Source organism: Ambystoma mexicanum, chromosome 3q (assembly GCF_040938575.1).
Source record: "Ambystoma mexicanum isolate Mex_15411 chromosome 3q, UKY_AmexF1_1, whole genome shotgun sequence".
NCBI classification, from domain to species: Eukaryota; Metazoa; Chordata; class Amphibia; order Caudata; family Ambystomatidae; genus Ambystoma; species Ambystoma mexicanum.
Window position 1 is genome coordinate 238,011,614 of NC_090926.1, and position 23,595 is coordinate 238,035,208.

A 23,595-nucleotide genomic window follows, 5' to 3' on the forward strand; every position below is an offset into this window, starting at 1 on the left:
CCTGAAATACCACCACTTTGACCATATACCGGCAAAGTCACAATGAGCCTGATTGTCCCTACAGCATGAAAAGCCAGTCATCTCTTGCCAAGCCAAATGCAAGGAAAATATCCTGCCAAGGCAGTGAGAGTATGCAGGGACCATTTGTTATGATGTGTTACTGGGATTTATACCACACTGTGCTGACATTAGTATGGTCTCCAGGTGCTCTGGCAGACATAATGGAGAGGGGTGTGGGTTGGTTAATGGGGAGAGAGGGAAAATGCAAGATAGATTTGCTTTTGTGTTGATGTGTGCAGACCAGAATTAGACTGAGGTCTGCATGCTTGCCACTTTCTAGGTGTTCTGTGTTGAGGGCACAGAGGCATTTGTGGCTGAAGGACAGGGTATCAGGTAATAATGTCCCCATACATAATATCCCCATACATATTGTCGCCAGGCAAAGCCATTGGCAGCATTATATATGGTGACATTTTGTATGGGGACGGGTTGCAGGATGTCTCCTGCTCCCATTTTATTTTTATGTTTTAACGGTGATTGCGGGGGTGTCCCCCGCTTGTTAAATTTAATAATGTCTCTGCAAAAAAACAGCAACTTTTTTGTCAGGTGACATTTTTGTGGGGACATTATTACATGGAACCAAGGAGAGCCTTATGGACTTGTGGTGCTAGGAGTTTATTCACCGGGGCTGTGGTATGCAATACAGTTGCAGGTGTGCAGCGGTCTGATCATTTATGCCTTTTGTGGGTGGCTTAGTGGGTATGTGTGTTGTGTGTTAGAAAGTAGAATCTGAGCACGTCAGTGCAGGGAGCCGTCACAGACTTTGATAGGAAGGTTGGCGAGGCACGCAGATAACCCTAAAACCATATATAGCAAATCATAACCGAGCAGAGCTAGGCATGGGGGTCATCACAAAGCATCACAAGCCATAGCAACACATGAAAAGGGCCTAGCAGGGCAAAACAATGTTGTGTCCTCTTCCTGTCTCCTAACACTACTACTCACTTTCTCATTTTGTTTCTGTCAAACACACACATTCAAATAGGTACATTGGGCCGCATTATAGGTTTGGTGGCAGCCGTGCCCTTATTAAGGGCAAGGCTACCGCCAAACTCGTTATCGGCCCCGGCACCCGCGAATGGACCATTACCGGCCCATTACGAGATGAATGGGCCGATAATTGCCCATTCGCGGGTGCCGGTATGGCCGGCCTCCCGATCCCCATTCTGCCCCATTGTGCATAATGGGGGTTGTGGAGCATGGTTGCACCGGCACCGTTAATAAAGCCGTTGCAATCACAAGTTCTGCTTGCGGGTGCCGGTCTGCACCCGTGGTCAGACCATGCATGCAGTCCGGCACCAGCGAGCAGAACTCGTAATGTGGCAGAGAGGTAACAACAGCGCCGGTAGCACTACCAGCACCTTTGTTGCCTTTCCGCCACATTCATAATGAGGCCCATTGTGCCTGATTATCAACTCTTATAGCTAGCGCATCATCTCACTTGCACACAAAAAAGAGCAGCCCAATTCACAAAGGCCATCTGAATGATGCCATTTTCCGCTTTTGCACATTTGTGCAAAGAAGGGGGCATTTCAGCACATTTAAAAGCGCATCCTGAAAACAATGTGCCGAAATGAGGGTCAACCCTCTGTGCCTGTTGGGAACAGGGACGGGTGGGGGAGGGGGGTGCAAATCACGACAGGGTAATTTCTGACCCTGTCCTGATATTTTCTTTAAGTGTGGGAGCCGCAGATTAAACCACAGCAACCACACTTGCATTTGCATCCCCCAAACACTAAACAGGGATAGAAATGCTTTCTTTTTTTACAAGCATGTTACAGAGACGGGCCCTTTAATGGTCCATCTCTGTGAAATGCGCTCCCAGCAACCACGTGGTTAGGAGAAGCCTTCCATACAATAGTGGCAGGAGCATTCTCCCGATGCTAATCTATGCGCGGTGCCTGGACTGGGCACCTTTGCACTATTGTTCAGCCCCTCCTGAAATGCGCAGGACACCCTTGGGCATAAGGTGACCTTCACATTTCAGCAACCAGCATAGACGAAGCATAGACGAAAAAGTGCACTCTGCACTTTTTTCATGTGCGTTCATTGTTTAGACTCTGCGCCATTGTATGTCCTGCTCAAAAGGATCTGATAAAAGTTAGATGGGCAGGGACAGTGCAAAGGCTCCACTTACTATAAACCAAGTGGTAAGGTCTATGGGAGGCATACATACACTTTTGGTTCAGAAACGTAGGGCTGCCTGAGAAATGAAAACGCAAGTTGCTGATTTCACTATACTTAGTATGTTGCTTGGCAGGAAATGAGCCGTCTCAAAATGCACTCTAAAGTGCAAAGGGGCTGAGCTGAGTGGCCAGCTGCAGAGGCGTAGCCAGGATTGACTAACAAGTGGGGCCTAAAGCTAAGGTGATTGGGCCCACCACAGTGACATTAACATCTGTAAATGCCCATTCAGCGCTGCTTTGGGTGGGCTTGGTCCGCTCAGACCCTACCCTGTCCACGCCTCTGTCCAGCTGGGACATTTTTCCACTGAGGAAAAGAAGAGCAGAATCAACATCAGGAAACCCCCTCTGTGGCTGCAGCATGCTTTTGAAATCCAATTTAACATACCAAAAAGAAATAAACCTTGCCCCTTGTGGCATTCGATCAGGATGGAGCCGGTCGAACAGCTCGTGGCATGTCTGGAGCAGGCTTTAGCTGGAGTGGCTGTTGATCTGTGGGGCATTGCTCCTGGGTCGTGCTGGGTCTGCAGCTAGTGACTGCAGCTAATGGCTGCAGCTAGTGATGGCACCTAGTGGCTGCAGCTAGTGACTGCAGCTAATGGCTGCAGCTAGTCATTGCAGCTAGTGACTGCAGCTAATGGCTGCAGCTAGTGGGTGCAGCTAGTGACTGCAGCTAATGGCCGCAGCTAGTGACGGCATCTAGTGACTGCAGCTAGTGACTGCTGACTGCAGCTAGTGGTAGCACAGAGAACGAGATTGATTAGACCAGGTTTCATGCAGCAGAAACTGCATTTAGTGACTCTAGACTTCAGGGTGTTTTCCCCCTTTAATTCCAGAGTGTGGACTATGCATACAGAATGCATAATATCTTTGTTCTAGTACGATATTGACGACTTCTTCAATTTTTAACTTTAATGTTTGCCTGTTTCTCACAAACTGCCAAAAGCTAAGCGACTGAGTTACGCTGCTTATAGCTTCATTTATATCAAAGACTAAGTACATTTCAAAGTAAATGCAATGAGTATGTTTTTCTTGTCGAATAAACTATACATTTAAATGTAATATGTATATACACATATACACATATATTTTAAATCTACAATATGAGGTATCTAGTACTGCCACAATTATATGGTATCAGCACCCCTGTTTCTGCAAAGAAGCCCCAACCAGCGTTCACACACGTTTTTCTCTTGAGAGTGACTCGCAGCTCCTTGGGCGGGTATAGTGCCTGACCACCAACACATACATAAAATCAGACCGCGTTCATTTAGCATGGCTTTTTTGCCGGCGATAGACAGGATGAGACATGAAAAAAATCGGCAGGATAGCTCAGGGGCAACGTGCTCGCCTTGGAAGCAAGACGACATGGAGCACCACAGGTTCGATCTCCGAGTCCGCACTTAAAAACCTCTGGGTATTAAGCGTGTTATAAATAATCGATCATATCATTATATCACTCACAAAGAGTACCAACTCCGGTTGGGTGATATTGTATGTATACATGTTCTATGTAAAGCGCTTAGGCATAAGCATAAATACAGATCATAATCATTGCCATTTCTCTAAACACAAAGATGCTGTTCGGAATTATAAAACAATGATTGAACAGTCCTGGGGCATCCACCAAGGCGGACCTCTCCTAACAGGACTCTCTTCATAAGCATTACATGATAAAACACTTACAACAAATTATAGGGGGGTAAACCATAAACGAGTTTTAATTGCAGGGCTGAGTTTACAGCCACCTGTTTCAAATGCTGAGTAATATTCACAGAACGCGGTGTCTAGGGGCAGACTGAGATGTGTGCAGCAGCCCGGGAAGGGTGCGGTGTCAACCTAGTTTCTGAACCCATACCATATTCTCCCTATAGATGGCTTGAGGACATGCCTCCCTGGGCGGGAGGGAGACACTGAAGCAAGGCACCAGTCCTATATTGCAGGGTTTTATAATGATACATATATATATTTGTTTATAACATTGTTAATACCGAAGAGGTTTCTAAGCACAGACCCGGATTCAAACCTGTGTTGCTCTGCGTTGTCTTGCGTCCTACTACCCCTATTGATGAAGCCAGTCAGCTGGACATTCAGAGACATCATGAGTTTGCCGGTAAAATGATAGAAATACCAGCGTGCCTGTGTTACCAGTACCCGCGGGGCGAACAGCGGATTTACTGCCATATTACGAGACCTCAGCCGCACGCACACACCCCCGCCTGAAACAGTAATACCAGCACATCGGTATTACTGGCACCAACAGCCATCAGCAGGTATAACCAGCCGATTAGGGCCGGTAGTGACGATAGTGCCATGGAAAATGCCGGAAAGGGAAGGCCACCGAAAGCTATCTTTAAATCACAATCCACCCTGAATGGCCCACTGCACCCACAATAACCAGCCACTATGGCAGGCATATGCCTCCACTCACACACTGTTGGTGGGTGTCACCGGCATAGCAATCACGTCACTCACCTGCCAAGCCCCTGAGCTGTCCATATAGTTCAACGGGCTGTCACTCACCAAAAACAAAATCGGCTATTCACACTCGCCCTGGGTAATCAAAAGGTTTAGAGGCATTGGCACGCCAACAGGCAATGTGCAGTACCACCACCTACATGTAGTAGCACCATCCACATGAAATGTGCAGCTCCAGGACACACACAAGGTCACATGAGTGAAATGCAATCCCGGAGGGATGACTGCTAGATGAGTATCAAAATGCCATTCTATTCCCAACAGGTGCGCAGTCCACAGACAGCGATGGGGCTGGACACTCTACATCTGGCACACCAGCTGCACCAATTCTTGCACAGACCACACCCCTTGCCAGCAGGGGCACTCATCAGGGCAGGGCTAGCGCCAGCTCCACCACCTCCACAACCATCACAACAACGACCAACTAAGGCCACGGACACACCAGCAGGTCCAGTGGATGTTGCTATCCCCATGGTAGCACTCAGTCATGGGACACAGTGATGCTGTCCCTCCTGTGTCTGGTAGTCGCTGGGGTTCCAGCATGCCGACCTCAACATCACGGTCAGTGCAGCCACCAGCTCACCATGGCAGGGCCCACGTGCCCCCGACTGATAAGGATGAGGGAGAGGATGATGTGTCCTATCCGTCACCATGCTACAGCCCTGGGTAAACACACATCCCACCACCTCTGCCAGTGGCCAATGTGGCAGCCATGAATGCACGCCTGCACGCCATTGAGGAGCGGCATGCTACCATGGTGGATATTGAAGACCAGCAGCTGCAAGAGATGCATGTCATTCAGGAATGCATGCAGGGATGCAGCCGTAGGGTGGCCCATTCACTTGGGCATGCCACCACTGCCATAGCCACACTGGCGCAGAGAATGTGGGAGCACACTGACTCCTCCTCTCTGCCTCTACTGAGACAATCAACCAAGCCATCCAGGTGACTCTGCAATACATCCGGGACAAGGGGTCAGTGCCCTCCACCTCTGTGACCCCCCACAGAGGGCTCCCCACCTGGAACCTGGGGATGCATGTCTTGGCCATTCACTGCTGCATCATGAGTAATGTTGTACTCCGGTGGGTCTGCCGTGTGGGGGGTGGGCGCGTCGGTCCTGCAAGTACATGGCCTTGTCAGGGGTTGTAATCTCCATGTGTGTGTAAGCCCGCCTCCCCATTGCATGCCACTTGTAGAGCAAGATTAATGTGATGGAACATGTGAGCCCCCAATGCCCAGGTCCGTTGGCCTCTATGCCCCTTCATGTACGCTGGTAGCGTGCTGTTCCGCAAGACCATGTCATCATGGGTTGATCCTGGGAACCAAGCACAGCAGTGGGTGATTGTTAGGTCCGCATCACAGGTGACCTGGACATTTAGTGAATGGAACTGCGTCCGGTTCCTGTAGACGTCCTCCGAGGCCCGAGGTTTGCAACCCAGGGCTGCCACCACATTGGGCATGCATGCAATGGCAGAAAATCTTACCTTCGCGGCGTTCACCTGTGCCAGCGTGGTGGGGAGTGTGATGTGATGTCTCACATGGCGCAGGAGTGTTTCCTTCATCCGGCCTAGCACTATTCAGAATGCAGGCTGTAAAATGCCATGTAGCTGGATCACAGTGTGCTGGAACGTGGCCATGCCAAGGAAGTGCAGGACCGACTCCAGCTTTACCAGTGGTGGTAGGGATGTCCAGATGGCAGATCCTGCTCCCTATGTTCAGAGACGTAGACAGGGTAGGGCCTGAGCGGGCAAGGCCTACCCAAAATCTGGAAATGCCCATTTAGCAGGTCTGTGTCAGCATTTACATATGTTAATGTCACTGTGGTGGGCCCAACTACATTAGCTTTAGACCCCACTTGTTAGACAATCCTGGCTACTCCGCTGCCTATGCCATCCTGGATCTGGTTGAGGAGGTCTGCAATAGTCTCCCTTTTGAGGCGGTACAAGGTGAGGATTTGCCTGTCAGTGAGGGCCCATGGTGTGGCCCTTTCAGAGGGTTCTGGTGCATGCCTTGCATGGTGCCTCCTCCTATCAATCCTCCTCCTCCTCCTCTTGATCCTCTCCACTGCCTCTTGTTCCTTCTGTTGGTACTCAAGCCCCTGCAGCTATATGTTGGCCTGGTGCAGCTGCATGTCAATGCTGACTGTGATCAGTGGCAGCATGGTGGTTTAGGGAAAGTGTGGCCTTTTGTGCTCTTCCTGGGTGTATTGGGTGCACCTGCGGCCTAATTTCCATCACCTGTATGCATTTACCACCTGCTTTCAGGAGTAGGTATCTCTGGATTGCTTTTGCTAGTATTACCAGTGATAGACAGCAGTGTTACCGCCATTTCCCAATTCGTAATCGGCTGGTAATACTATGGTGCCAGTAATACTGGGGATGGTTGTTCTGCCATCAGATATTCAGTTGCCGATTTTACCAGCACCGTTATTTCCGGTCCTGGTAACACCAGCGCTCGTAATACCAGCACCGGTGTTGCCACCAACTATTACGTCGCTGGAACAGTGAAAATGCCGATCACCTGAAATACCACCACTTTGACCATATATCGGCAAAGTCATAATGAGCCTGATTGTCCCTACAGTATGAAAAGCCAGTCATCTCTTACCAAGCCAAATGCAAGGAAAATATCCTGCCAAGGCAGTTATAGTATGCAGGGACCATTTGTTATGATGTGTTACTGGGATTTATACCACACTGTGCTGGCATTAGTATGGTCTCCAGGTGCTCTGGCAGACATAAAGGAGAGGGGCGTGGGTTGGGTTAATGGGGAGAGAGGGAAAGTGCAAGATAGATTTGCTTTTGTGTTGATGTGTGCAGACCAGAATTAGACTGAGCTCTGCATGCTTGCCACTTTCTAGGTGTTCTGTGTTGAGGGCATAGAGGGATTTGTGGCTGAAGGAGAGGGTATCAGGTAATAATGTCCCCATACATAATGTTCCCATACATATTGTCGCCAGGCAAAGCCATTGGCAGCATTATATATGGTGACATTTTGTATGGGGACGGGTTGCAGGATGTCCCCTGCTCCCATTTTATTTTTATGTTTTAACGGTGATTGCGGGGGTGTCCCCCGTTTGTTAAATTTAATAATGTCTCTGCAAAAAAACAGCAACTTTTTTGTCAGGTGACATTTTTGTGGGGACATTATTACATGGTACCAAGGAGAGCCTTATGGACTCGTGGTGCTAGGAGTTTATTCACCGGGGCTGTGGTATGGAATACAGTTGCAGGTGTGCAGCGGTCTGATCATTTATGCCTTTTGTGAGTGGCTTAGTGGGTATGTGTGTTGTGTGTTAGAACGTAGAATCTGAGCACGTCAGTGCAGGGAGCAGTCACAGACTTTGATAGGAAGGTTGCCGAGGCACGCAGATAATCCTAAAACCATATATAGCAAATCATAACCGAGCAGAGCAAGGCATGGGGGTCATCACAAAGCATCACAAGTCATAGCAACACATGAAAAGGGCCTAGCAGGGCAAAACAATGTTGTGTCCTCCTCCTGTCTCCTAACACTACTACTCACTTTCTCATTTTGTTTCTGTCAAACGCACACCTTCAAATAGATACATTCTGGACCTCCAGTGAATTATACCAAGGTAACTTTCCTGCCCATGATGTTACTGTTCGATTGAGCCTATTAAGGTTCAGCTAACGTCCACCGTACATACAGAGCCTCCCTACCATCACCTCCAGGGGCTAACTTGACTCTGAGCACAACGCCGCTCTGCCACTACTTCCCATTAAACGGCCTCTGCCATTTGCCCTCATGTATGCCCCTATATTTGAAACCATGTCTATTGCGTGGGCTACATAGTAACTTACTGCATCCTGAAGAACTGCTACCCACGGAACGCGCCTCCATTGACTCTTGCCTATGTAATACACTTGTAATGCTCTCATATACCTGCAACTGCATCTAGCACACCTGTGTTTAACATTGATTGGCTCAAACTGGCGTTGCACACAAAACTGCACCTAATATATCTGTGACTAGTACTGACCACCTCTGCACCTTGCTAGTGACCCATGCCTCTGTGTCCCGATTGCTAAAATCGAATCTAGATGTTCCTCCGGCTCTACACCCTACTAAGTGACTTATGTTCTTGTGCCTGATTGCTAAAATTGAATTTAGGTGGCCCATTGCCTATGCACCCTACTAGTGTAACCCATGTTCCTGTGTCCTAACTGTTAATATTGATTCTTGATGATCCTCTGCCTTGCACCTTTACTAAGTGACCTATGCCTTTGTGCCGTGACTGCTAAAAATGGAATTTAGGTGATTCATTGCCTACGACTGCGACTTATGCTTTGTGCCGTGATCGCTAAAATTGATTTCAGGTCCCTACGCACCCCGCTAGTGACTTATGCTTTGTGCCTTGACTGCTAAAATTGAATTTAGGTGCCTACGCACCCTGCTAGTGACTTATGCTTTGTGCCTTGATTGCTAAAATTGAATTCAGGTGCCTACGCACCCTGCTAGTGACTTATGCGTTGTGCCTTGATTGCTAAAATTGAATCTAGATGATCCTCTGCCTATGAACCTTTGCTAGTGTGACCCACGCTTTTGTGTCCCGATTGTTGAAATCAAATCTAGATGATCTTCTGCCTTGCACCTTACCAAGTGAACTATGCTTTTGTGCCTGATTGCTAAAAATTGAACCTAAGCGACCCATTGCCTTTGCACTATGTTAGTGACCTTGCTCTCGTACCTTGATTGCTCAAATCGACTTTAGGTGCCGCACTAGACTAGACCCACGCTACCAGACAATAACTACATTGCACCAGTTTATTTTGCCCAACATTACAATGTATCTCCATGCGCTTTACACAGTGTTACTGAGATTAATACTGCACATCTTGAACAGCCAATACCTAATCATGCTACCCAACTCATCAGCACTTGAACCTGCACATAACCCACACATATTAACTGAAATGAACTCCACACCCTGCCCTGTTCTCACGAGAAACCTTAGACTATGTGCCAGACTCACAAGACTCTATGACCCCCGATCCAAACCAGCCCACAGCAAGGTGACCAGGAATCCATCCCTACACCCTCTTCAACTGAACAGTAGACTCCACCGGAAGCCCATCCGTGACCATAAAAGTACTCACGAATCTGTGCCACTACCCCTAAACCCAGCAGATCTAGGGACCAAGGGTGCACTAATAAATGCCCGCTCTATGGTAGCCCATGCATCTGTTACATAATGAAGACCTGGACTTCTTAGCAGTTGCCGAATCTTGGCTTCACCCCACGGCAGGCCCTGCAATTATGCTAGCAGTTCCAGATGACTACACGCTATTAAGACTTGATCGCACCACTTCTAGAGGTGGAGGTCTTGCCATCATAGCCAAAACTAAATTTACTATCACAATTGAATCACACACTAATGTTAGTTCCTGTTAATCTCTAACACTATCTAGTACTCAATCCATCTCCATCCACCTTATCTACCGACCACCGGGCCCCCTAGGATCATTCGAAGAAGACCTCACAGACATCCTATCAAATAATCTTAAAAACTCTTCACAACGCATCCTACTAGGAGACTTTAACCTTGGCTTTAGCGACCCTGCAGACGCTAATGCCAGTACAATCAATAACAGCCTAGAGGAACTGGGATTCACCCAGAAGATTACCGAGCCCACCCATATCAAAGGGAGAACTCTGGACTGGCTAGCTGTGCACAACTGCCCAGTCATGGTCTCTGCCATCCTCCCGCAGCCCTGGACAGACCACTATTTGAACTCGTTCACCCTAAAGGCAACCCCAGCACTAGCCAACAGCAAAGCTCCACCTGACCAATCCCGAAATAAAAAGAACATCACCCCTGAAAACCTGATCCCGCTCATCACACCAACTCTGAACGCCATCCCGGATCACACTGATCCTTTCACGATGGTGGACATCGACAATAAAATTATGCTCTCATCCCTTGACGCTATAGCCCCTTTGAAGCTAAAAAAGAGCAAGCCCCGGAAACACATTAACTCCTAGTTTTTCGCCTCATCTCAAAGCCCTCAGACAGGAAAAGCGATGTTGCAAAAAACTCTGGCGAGCTTCCCCCTCAGAAAAAAACAAAAAATACTTGAATAATCTAGCCTCCCAATATAAAAAAGAAATCATACTGGCTAAGCAATCGTCATTTAACACGCGAATCTCACAAGCTAAATCTAACACTAGAGAGCTTTTCACAATTCTTAAAGAGGTTGAATCCCCGATCCAAGCACCAGATTCGTGTATCAAAGATAAACATTGGTGCACAGGCATTCAAAATGCCCTAGCGAACAAAATGTCATCCCTTAAGACTAAGGTAAGTACCAAAAAAGAATCTCTGCTCTCCTCCACCAAGCAGAGTACCGTCCCCCACAAAAAGGTTCACCTGATTCCATTCTCCCCCCCAGCGTACAACCCCCTCCTTGAACTTCCACAAAGTATCCACCAAAGAGGTTGAAAATACCATTCTCACCCTCAAACCCTCAAACTGCCACGGAGACCTATGCCCCGCTCAACTGATTAAGGATGCTGCCCGTGATCTTGCTCCATTTATTACCAAACTAATAAATGTGTCTTTCACATCAGGCACCGTACCTAACAACTTAAAACAGTCTTGGGTCCTCCCTCTGCTTAAAAAAACGAACTTAGACCCTTCCACCCCAACTAACTACCGCCCTATCACCACAGTACCATTCCTTCTTAAAATCATCGACAAAATAGCATACCAACAGATCCAACACTACCTTGAGCACTTCCAGCTCCTAGGACAATCGGGCTTCAGGTCACAACACGGAACAGAAACCGCACTTATAGATCTCAAGACACAGATAGACGAGTTGAGAGACCAGGGGGAGACAGCATTATTGCTTCTTCTTGATCTCTCCGCGGCCTTTGATCTGGTCGACCATGAGATCTTGTGTAACCACCTACAAATAGCCGCCCACTTCTCTCAAGAAGCAACCAACTAGATCCAATCCTTCCTTAATAACCGAACGATGTGAGTCTTCTCATTATCATCAGCAGCCGACCCCATCCTTATCACGTGTGGCGTGCCGCAAGGATCTTGCGTCTCCCCTACACTTTATAACATTTTCACGAAGCCCCTTTTTGATGCTCTCGACGATCTAGGTATCACCTACACTAACTATGCCGATGATACCCAGATCCTCATCCCGTTGTCGGGGTATTATGACAAGGATTTGGCCTTTGTTAATAAAGTGTACCTCATCATCCAGGCATGGATGGCCTCACACGGTCTATGCCTGAATGATGACAAGACGGAACTTCTCATTCTAGGCTCTACACACTACCTCAACAAACTGGGCCACAAATATTCATCATTCATAATTGACGATAACAAAATCATGGTAGCTAAGGAGGTTAAAACCCTCGGATTCTATCTAGATTCCACCCTTACCCTTAACAAACAAGTGAACGCAATGGCATCCGCCACTTCCTACACTTGCAAACTCAACAGGGCAGCCAAACCCTTTCTCTCCCCCACCAACTGCACCACCTTGGCCAGGGCGCTGATCCTGTCCAAGTTGGACTATTGCAATGCCTTATATGTAGGCTGCAACAAATATATCTCTAACAAAATCCAAATCCTCCAAAATAATGCCCTCAGAGCGGCCCTCAGTATCCCAAAGAAAGCCCATATTTCAGATTCCAGAAGATCTGTCAATTGGCTATCCACCAAGGACAAGATATTCCTTAAATCGGTGTCTCTGATTCATAAATGCCTCCACCAAACAGCCCCCCAATACCTCATCGCCAGATTTACTAGACCTACCCTCTCCCGCCCCTCAAGAACGGCCAATTCCAACCGTCTACTAGTGCCCAGGTTCAAACGTACTACATCTGGAGGCAATAGCTTTCCAGTAAAAGCAGCGCAATTCTGGAACTCCCTCCCTCCTACTTGCAGGGAGGACCTACCCTACCACCAGTTCAGAGCCAGGACTGTCCACTGGCTCAAATCTCTCGACTCATTACGACTCTTAGAGACCTGGACTCGCCAGTACCATGTGGATCCTCATTGAATGTAAATATGTTTATAGTATTGCCCTAAATATACATGCTCTACCCTACTCATTGAATGTAAATATGTATAGTACTGCCTCTAATGTACATGCTCTACCCCTCCTATTTGGCGTGATACGTCCGGCAATGTAACCCCAGCTGGACCTCACCATACTGTATGTAACGAAGCTTTGCAACTCTCTTGCTGCCTTTGCGCCTGGCTACCCTTGGGTTTCGTGCGCATTACAAATAAATAAATACAAATTACAAATAAATAAATAAATTGGGCCTCATTATAGGTTTGGTGATAGCCGCGCCCTTATTAAGGGCAAGGCTACCGCCAAACTCGTTATCGGCCCCGGCATCCGCGAATGGGCCATTACCGGCCCAATACGAGATGAATGGGCCGATAATTGCCCATTCGCGGGTGCTTGTATGGCCGGCCTCCCGATCCCATTTCTGCCCCATTGTGCATAATGGGGGTTGTGGAGCATGGTTGCACCGGCACCGTTAATAACGCTGGTGCAATAACGAATTCTGCTTGCGGGTGCCGGTCTGCACCCGTAGTCAGACCATGCGTGCAGTCTGGCACCGGCGAGCAGAACTCGTATTGTGGCAGAGAGGTAACAACGGCGCCGGTAGCACTACCGGCACCGTTGTTGCCTTTCCGCCACATTCATGAGGCCCATTGTGCCTGATTATCAACTCTTATAGCTAGCGCATCATCTCACTTGCACACATAAAAGAGCAGCCCAATTCACAAAGGCCATCTGAATGATGCCATTGTCCCCCTTTGCACATTTGTGCAAAGAAGGGGGCATTTCAGCACATTTAAAAGCGCATCCTGAAAACAATGTGCCGAAATGAGGGTCAACCCTCTGCGCCTGTTGGGAACAGGGACGGGTGGGGGAGAGGGGTTCAAATCACGACAGGGTAATTTCTGACCCTGTCCTGATTTTTTCTTTAAGTGTGGGAGCCGCAGATTAAACCACAGCAACCACACTTGCATTTGCATCCCCCAAACACTAAACAGGGATAGAAATGCTTTCTTTTTTTTACAAGCATGTTACAGAGACGGGCCCTTTAATGGTCCATCTCTGTGAAATGCGCTCCCAGCAACCACGTGATTAGGAGAAGCCTGTCATACAATAGTGGCAGGAGCATTCTCCCGATGCTAATCTATGCGCGGTGCCTGGACTGGGCACCGTTGCACTATTGTTCAGCCCCTCCTGAAATGCGCAGGACACCTTTGGGCATAAGGTGACCTTCACATTTCAGCAACCAGCATAGACGAAGCATAGACGAAAAAGTGCACTCTGCACTTTTTTCATGTGCGTTAATTGTTTAGGCTCTGCGCCATTGTATCTCCTGCTCAAAAGGATCTGATAAAAGTTAGATGGGGAGGGACAGTGTGAAGGCTCCACTTACTATAAACCAAGTGGTAAGGTCTATTGGAGGCATACATACACTTTTGGTTCAGAAACATAGGGCTGCCTGAGAAATGAAAACGCAAGTTGCTGATTTCACCATACTTAGTATGTTGCTTGGCAGGAAATGAGCCGTCTCAAAATGTACTCAAAAGTGCAAAGGGGCTGAGCTTAGTGGCCAGCTGCAGAGGCGTAGCCAGGATTGACTAACAAGTGGGTCCTAAAGCTAAGGTGATTGGGCCCACCACAGTGACATTAACATCTGTAAATGCCCATTCAGTGCTGCTTTGGGTGGGCTTGCTCCGCTCAGACCCTACCCTGTCCCCGTCTCTGGCCAGCTGGGACATTTTTCCACTGAGGAAAAGAAGAGCAGAATCAACATCAGGAAACCCCCTCTGTGGCTGCAGCAGGCTTTTCAAATCCAATTTAACATACCAAAAGGAAACAAACCTTGCCCCATGTGGCAGTCGGTCAGGATGGAACCGGTCGAACAGCTCGTGGCATGTCTGGAGCAGGCTTTAGCTGGAGTGGCTGTTGATCTGTGGGGCATTGCTCCTGGGTCGTGCTGGGTCTGCAGCTAGTGACTGCAGCTAATGGCTGCAGCTAGTGATGGCACCTAGTGGCTGCAGCTAGTGACTGCAGCTAATGGCTGCAGCTAGTCATTGCAGCTAGTGACTGCAGTTAGTGGCTGCAGCTAGTGACTGCAAGTAGTGGCTGCAGCTAGTGGGTGCAGCTAGTGACTGCAGCTAATGGCTGCAGCTAGTGATTGCAGCTAGTGACTGCAGCTAATGGCCACAGCTAGTGACAGCACCACCTAGTGACGGCACCTAGTGGCTGCAGCTAGTGACTGCAGCTAATGGCTGCAGCTAGTGATTGCAGCTAGTGGCTGCAGCTAGTGACTGCAGCTAATGGCTGCAGCTAGTGATTGCAGCTAGTGACTGCAGCTAATGGCCGCAGCTAGTGACGGCACCTAGTGACTGCAACTAGTGTCTGCAGCTAGTGACTGCAGCTAGTGGCTGCAGCTAGTAATAGCATAGGGACCGAGATTGATTAGACCACGTTTCATGCAGCCGAAACTGCATTTAAAGACTCTAGACTTCAGGGTGTTTACCCCCTTTAATTCCAGAGTGTGGACAATGCATACAGAATGCATAATATCTTTGTTCTAGTACGATATTGACGACTTCTTCAATTTTGAGCTTTAATGTTTGCCTGTTTCTCATAAACTGCCAAAAGCTAAGCGACTGAGTTACGCTGCTTATAGCTTCATTTATAGCAAAGACTAAGTACATTTCAAAGTAAATGCAATGAGTATGTTTTTGTTGTCAAATAAACTATACATTTAAATGTAGTATGTATATACACATATACATATACACATATATTTTAAATCTACAATATGAGGTATCTAGTACTGCCACAATTATATGGTATCAGCACCCCTGTTTCTGCAAAGAAGCCCCAACCAGCGTTCACACACGTTTTTCTCTTGAGAGTGACTCGCAGCTCCTTGGGCGGGTATAGTGCCTGACCACCAACACATACATAAAATCAGACCGCGTTCATTTAGCATGGCTTTTTTGCCGGCGATATACAGGATGAGACATGAAAAAAATCGGCAGGATAGCTCAGGGGCAACGTGCTCGCCTTGGAAGCAAGACGACATGGAGCACCACAGGTTCGATCTCCGAGTCCGCACTTAAAAACCTCTGGGTATTAAGCGTGTTATAAATAATCGATCATATCATTATATCACTCACAAAGAGTACCAACTCCGGTTGGGTGATATTGTATGTATACATGTTCTATGTAAAGCACTTAGGCATAAGCATAAATACAGATCATAATCATTGCCATTTCTCTAAACACAAAGATGCTGTTCGGAATTATAAAACAATGATTGAACAGTCCTGGGGCATCCACCAAGGCGGACCTCTCCTAACAGGACTCTCTTCATAAGCATTACATGATAAAACACTTACAACAAATTATAGGGTGGTAAACCATAAACGAGTATTAATTGCAGGGCTGAGTTTACAGCCACCTGTTTCAAATGCTGAGTAATATTCACAGAACGCGGTGTCTAGGGGCAGACTGAGATGTGTGCAGCAGCCCGGGAAGGGTGCGGTGTCAACCTAGTTTCTGAACCCATACCATATTCTCCCTATAGATGGCTTGAGGACATGCCTCCCTGGGCGGGAGGGAGACACTGAAGCAAGGCACCAGTCCTATATTGCAGGGTTTTATAATGATACATATATATATTTGTTTATAACATTGTTAATACCGAAGAGGTTTCTAAGCACAGACCCGGATTCGAACCTGTGTTACTCTGCGTTGTCTTGCGTCCTACTACCCCTATTGATGAAGCCAGTCAGCTGGACATTCAGAGACATCATGAGTTTGCCGGTAAAATGATAGAAATACCAGCGTGCCTGTGTTACCAGTACCCGCGGGGCGAACAGCGGATTTACTGCCATATTACGAGACCTCAGCCGCACGCACACACCCCCGCCTGAAACAGTATTACCAGCACATCGGTATTACTGGCACCAACAGCCATCAGCCGGTATAACCAGCCGATTAGGGCCGGTAGTGACGATAGTGCCATGGAAAATGCTGGAAAGGGAAGGCCACCGAAAGCTATCTTTAAATCACAATCCACCCTGAATGGCCCACTGCACCCACAATAACCAGCCACCCTGGCAGGCATATGTCTCCACTCACACACTGTTGGTGGGTGTCACCGGCATAGCAATCACGTCACTCACCTGCCAAGCCCCTGAGCTGTCCATATAGTTCAATGGGCTGTCACCCACCAAAAACAAAATCGGCAGTTCACACTCGCCCAGGGGAATCAAAAGGTTTAGAGGCATTGGCAGGCCAACAGGCAATGTGCAGTACCACCACCTACATGTAGTAGCACAATCCACATGAAATGTGCAGCTCCAGGACACACACAAGGTCACATGAGTGAAATGCAATCCGGGAGGCATGACTGATAGATGAGTATCAAAATGCCATTCTATTCCCAACAGGTGCACAGTCCACAGACAGCGATGGGACTGGACACTCTACATCTGGCACACCAGCTGCACCAATTCTTGCACAGACCACACCCCTTGCCAGCAAGGGCACTCATCAGGGCAGGGCTACCGGCCAGCTCCACCACCTCCACAACCATCACCACAACGACCAACTAAGGCCACGGACACACCAGCAGGTCCAGTGGATGTTGCTATCCCCATGGCAGCACTCAGTCATGGGACACAGTGATGCTGTCCCTCCTGTGTCTGGTAGTCGCTGGGGTTCCAGCATGCCGACCTCAACATCACGGTCAGTGCAGCCACCAGCTCACCATGGCAGGGCCCACGTGCCCCCGACTGATAAGGATGAGGGAGAGGATGACGTGTCCTATCCGTCACCATGCTACAGCCCTGGGTACACACACATCCCACCACCTCTGCCAGTGGCCAATGTGGCGGCCATGAATGCACGCCTGCACGCCATTGAGGAGCGGCATGCTACCATGGTGGATATTGAAGACCAGCAGCTGCAAGAGATGCATGTCATTCAGGAGTGCATGCAGGGATGCAGCCGTAGGGTGGCCCATTCACTTGGGCATGCCACCACCGCCATAGCCACACTGGCACAGAGAATGTGGGAGCACACTGACTCCTCCTCTCTGCCTCTACTGAGACAATCAACCAAGCCATCCAGCTGACCCTGCAATACATCCGGGACAAGGGGTCAGTGCCCTCCACCTCTATGAACCCCCACAGAGGGCTCCCCACCTGGAACCTGGGGATGCATGTCTTGGCCATTCACTGCTGCATCATGAGTAATGTTGTACTCCGGTGGGTCTGCCGTGTGGGGGGTGGGCGCGTGGGTGCTGCAAGTACATGGCCTTGTCAGGGGTTGTAATTTCCATGTGTGTGTAAGCCCGCCTCCCCATTGCATGCCACTTGTAGAGCAAGATTAATGTGATGGAACATGTGAGCCCCCAATGCCCAGGTCCGTTGGCCTCTATGCCCCTTCATGTACGCTGGTATCGTGCTGTTCCGCAAGACCATGTCATCATGGGTTGATCCTGGGAACCAGGCACAGCAGTGGGTGATTGTTAGGTCCGCATCACAGGTGACCTGGACATTTAGTGAATGGAACTGCGTCCGGTTCCTGTAGACTTCCTCCGAGGCCCGAGGTTTGCAACCCAGGGCTGCCACCACATTGGGCATGCATGCAATGGCATAAAATCTTACCTTTGTGGCGTTCACCTGTGCCAGCGTGGTGGGGAGTGTGATGTGATGTCTCACATGGCGCAGGAGTGTTTCCTTCACCCGGCCTAGCACTATTCAGAATGCAGGCTGTAAAATGCCATGTAGCTGGATCACAGTGTGCTGGAACGTGGCCATGCCAAGGAAGTGCAGGACCCACTCCAGCTTTACCAGTGGTGGTAGGGCTGTCCAGATGGCAGATCCTGCTCCCTATGTTCAGAGACGTAGACAGGGTAGGGCCTGAGCGGGCAAGGCCTACCCAAAATCTGGAAATGCCCATTTAGCAGGTCTGTGTCAGCATTTACAGATGTTAATGTCACTGTGGTGGGCCCAACTACATTAGCTTTAGACCCCACTTGTTAGACAATCCTGGCTACTCCGCTGCCAATGCCATCCTGGATCTGGTTGAGGAGGTCTGCAATAGTCTCCCTTTTGAGGCTGTACAGGGTGAGGATTTGCCTGTCAGTGAGGGCCCATGGTGTGGCCTTTTCAGAGGGTTCTGGTGCATGCCTTGCATGGTGCCTCCTCCTAGCAATCCTCCTCCTCCTCTTGATCCTCTCCACTGCCTCTTGTTCCTTCTGTTGGTACTCCAGCTCCTGCAGCTATATGTTGGCCTGGTGCAGCTGCATGTCAATGCTGACTGTGATCAGTGGCAGCATGGTGGTTTAGGGTAGTGTGTTTAGGGAAAGTGTGGCCTTTTGTGCTCTTCCTGGGTGCATTGGGTGCACCTGTGGCCTAATTTCCATCACCTGTATGCATTTACCACCTGCTTTCAGGAGTAGGTATCTCTGGATTGCTTTTGCTTGTATTACCAGTGATAGACAGCAGTGTTACCGCCATTTCCCAATTCGTAATCGGCTGGTAATACTATGGTGCCAGTAATACTGGGGATGGTTGTTCTGCCATCAGATATTCAGTTGCCGATTTTACCAGCACCGGTATTTCCGGTCCTGGTAACACCAGCGCTTGTAATACCAGCACCGGTGTTGCCACCAACTATTACGTCGCTGGAACAGTGAAAATGCCGATCACCTGAAATCCCACCACTTTGACCATATATCGGCAAAGTCACAATGAGCCTGATTGTCCCTACAGCATTAAAAGCCAGTCATCTCTTGCCAAGCCAAATGCAAGGAAAATATCCTGCCAAGGCAGTTATAGTATGCAGGGACCATTTGTTATGATGTGTTACTGGGATTTATACCACACTGTGCTGACATTAGTATGGTCTCCAGGTGCTCTGGCAGACATAAAGGAGAGGGGCGTGAGTTGGGTTAATGGGGAGAGAGGGAAAGTGCAAGATAGATTTGCTTTTGTGTTGATGTGTGCAGACCAGAATTAGACGGAGCTCTGCATGCTTGCCACTTTCTAGGTGTTCTGTGTTGAGGTCATAGAGGCATTTGTGGCTGAAGGAGAGGGTATCAGGTAATAATGTCCCCATACATAATGTTCCCATACATATTGTCGCCAGGCAAAGCCATTGGCAGCATTATATATGGTGACATTTTGTATGGGGACGGGTTGCAGGATGTCCCCTGCTCCCATTTTATTTTTATGTTTTAACGGTGATTGCGGGGGTGTCCCCGGTTTGTTAAATTTAATAATGTCTCTGCAAAAAAACAGCAACTTTTTTGTCAGGTGACATTTTTGTGGGGACATTATTACATGGAACCAAGGGGAGCCTTATGGACTTGTGGTGCTAGGAGTTTATTCACCGGGGCTGTGGTATGGAATACAGTTGCAGGTGTGCAGCGGTCTGATCATTTATGCCTTTTGTGAGTGGCTTAGTGGGAATGTGTGTTGTGTGTTAGAAAGTAGAATCTGAGCACGTCAGTGCAGGGAGCAGTCACAGACTTTGTTAGGAAGGTTGCCGAGGCACGCAGATAATCCTAAAACCATATATAGCAAATCATAACCGAGTAGAGCAAGGCATGGGGGTCATCACAAAGCATCACAAGCCATAGCAACACATGAAAAGGGCCTAGCAGGGCAAAACAATGTTGTGTCCTCCTCCTGTCTCCTAACACTACTACTCACTTTCTCATTTTGTTTCTGTCAAACGCACACCTTCAAATAGATACATTCTGGACCTCCAGTGAATTATACCAAGGTAACTTTCCTTCCCATGATGTTACTGTTCGATTGAGCCTATTAAGGTTCAGCTAACATCCACCGTACATACAGAGCCTCCCTACCATCACCTCCAGGGGCTAACTTGACTCTGAGCACAACGCCGCTCTGCCACTATTTCCCATTACACGGCCTCTGCCATTTGCCATCATGTATGCCCCTATATTTGAAACCATGTCTATTGCGTGGGCTACATAGTAACTTACTGCATCCTGAAGAACTGCTACTCACGGAACGCGCCTCCATTGACTCTTGCCTATGTAATACACTTCTAATGCTCTCATATAGCTGCAACTGTATCTAGCACACCTGTGTTTAACATTGATTGGCTCAAACTGGCGTTGCGCACAAAACTGCACCTAATATATCTGTGACTAGTACTGACCTCCTCTGCACCTTGCTAGTGACCTATGTTCTTGTGCCTGATTGCTAAAATTGAATTTAGGTGGCCCATTGCCTATGCACCCTACTAGTGTAACCCACGTTCCTGTGTCCTAACTGTTAATATTGATTCTTGATGATCCTCTGCCTTGCACCTTTACTAAGTGACCTATGCCTTTGTGCCGTGATCGCTAAAATTGATTTCAGGTCCCTACGCACCCCGCTAGTGACTTATGCTTTGTGCCTTGACTGCTAAAATTGAATTTAGGTGCCTACGCACCCTTCTAGTGACTTATGCTTTGTGCCTTGATTGCTAAAATTGAATCTAGATGATCCTCTGCCTATGAACCTTTGCTAGTGTGACCCACGCTTTTGTGTCCCGATTGTTGAAATCAAATCTAGATGATCTTCTGCCTTGCACCTTACCAAATGAACTATGCTTTTGTGCCTGATTGCTAAAAATTGAACCTAAGCAACCCATTGCCTTTGCACTATGTTAGTGACCTTACCCTCGTACCTTGATTGCTCAAATCGACTTTAGGTGCCCCACTAGACTAGACCCACGCTACCAGACAATAACTACATTGCACCAGTCTATTTTGCCCAACATTACAATGTATCTCCATGCGCTTTACACAGTGTTACTGAGATTAATACTGCACATCTTGAACAGCCAATACCTAATCATGCTACCCAACTCATCAGCACTTGAACCTGCACATAACCCACACATATTAACTGAAATGAACTCCACACCCTGCCCTGTTCTCACGAGAAACCTTAGACTATGTGCCAGACTCACAAGACTCTATGACCCCCGATCCAAACCAGCCCACAGCAAGGTGACCAGGAATCCATCCCTACACCCTCTTCAACTGAACAGTAGACTCCACCGGGAGCCCATCCGTGACCATAAAAGTACTCACGAATCTGTGCCACTACCCCTAAACCCAGCAGATCTAGGGACCAAGGGTGCACTAATAAATGCCCGCTCTATGGTAGCCCATGCATCTGTTACATAATGAAGACCTGGACTTCTTAGCAGTTGCCGAATCTTGGCTTCACCCCACGGCAGGCCCTGCAATTATGCTAGCAGTTCCAGATGACTACACGCTATTAAGACTTGATCGCACCACTTCTAGAGGTGGAGGTCTTGCCATCATAGCCAAAACTAAATTTACTATCACAATTGAATCACCCACTAATGTTAGTTCCTGTTAATCTCTAACACTATCTAGTACTCAATCCATCTCCATCCACCTTATCTACCGACCACCGGGCCCCCTAGGAACATTCGAAGAAGACCTCACAGACATCCTATCAAATAATCTTAAAAACTCTTCACAACGCATCCTACTAGGAGACTTTAACCTTGGCTTTAGCGACCCTGCAGACGCTAATGCCAGTACAATCAATAACAGCCTAGAGGAACTGGGATTCACCCAGAAGATTACCGAGCCCACCGATATCAAAGGGAGAACTCTGGACTGGCTAGCTGTGCACAACTGCCCAGTCATGGTCTCTGCCATCCTCCCGCAGCCCTGGACAGACCACTATTTGACCTCGTTCACCCTAAAGGCAACCCCAGCACTAGCCAACAGCATAGCTCCAGCTGTCCAATTCCGAAATAAAAAGAACATCACCCCTGAAAACCTGATCCCGCTCATCACACCAACTCTGAACGCCATCCCGGATCACACTGATCCTTTCACGATGGTGGACATCGACAATAAAATTATGCTCTCATCCCTTGACGCTATAGCCCCTTTGAAGCTAAAAAAGAGCAAGCCCCGGAAACACATTAACTCCTGGTTTTCGCCTCATCTCAAAGCCCTCAGACAGGAAAAGCGACGTTGCGAAAAACTCTGGCGAGCTTCCCCCTCAGAAAAAAACAAAAAATACTTGAATAATCTAGCCTCCCAATATAAAAAAGAAATCATACTGGCTAAGCAATCGTAATTTAGCACGCGAATCTCACAAGCTAAATCTAACACTAGAGAGCTTTTCACAATTCTTAAAGAGTTTGAATCCCCGATCCAAGCATCAGATTCGTGTATCAAAGATAAACATTGGTGCACGGGCATTCAAAATGCCCTAGCGAACAAAATCTCATTCCTTAAGACTAAGATAAGTACCAAAAAAAAATAATCTCTGCTCTCCTCCACCAAGCAGAGTACCGTCTCCCACAAAAAGGTTCACCTGATTCCATCCTCCCCCCCAGCGTACAACCCCTCCTTGAACTTCCACAAAGTATCCACCAAAGAGGTTGAAAATACCATTCTCACCCTCAAACCCTCAAACTGCCACAGAGACCTACGCCCCACTCAACTGATTAAGGATGCTGCCCGTGATCTTGCTCCATTTATTACCAAACTAATAAATGCGTCTTTCACATCAGGCACCGTACCTAACAACTTAAAACAGGCTTGGGTCCTCCCTCTGCTTAAAAAACCAAACTTAGACCCTTCCACCCCAACTAACTACCGCCCTATCACCACAGTACCGTTCCTTCTTAAAATCATCGACAAAATAGCATACCAACAGATCAAACACTACCTTGAGCACTTCCAGCTCCTAGGAGACCGACAATCGGGCTTCAGGTCACAACACGGAACAGAAACCGCACTCATAGATCTC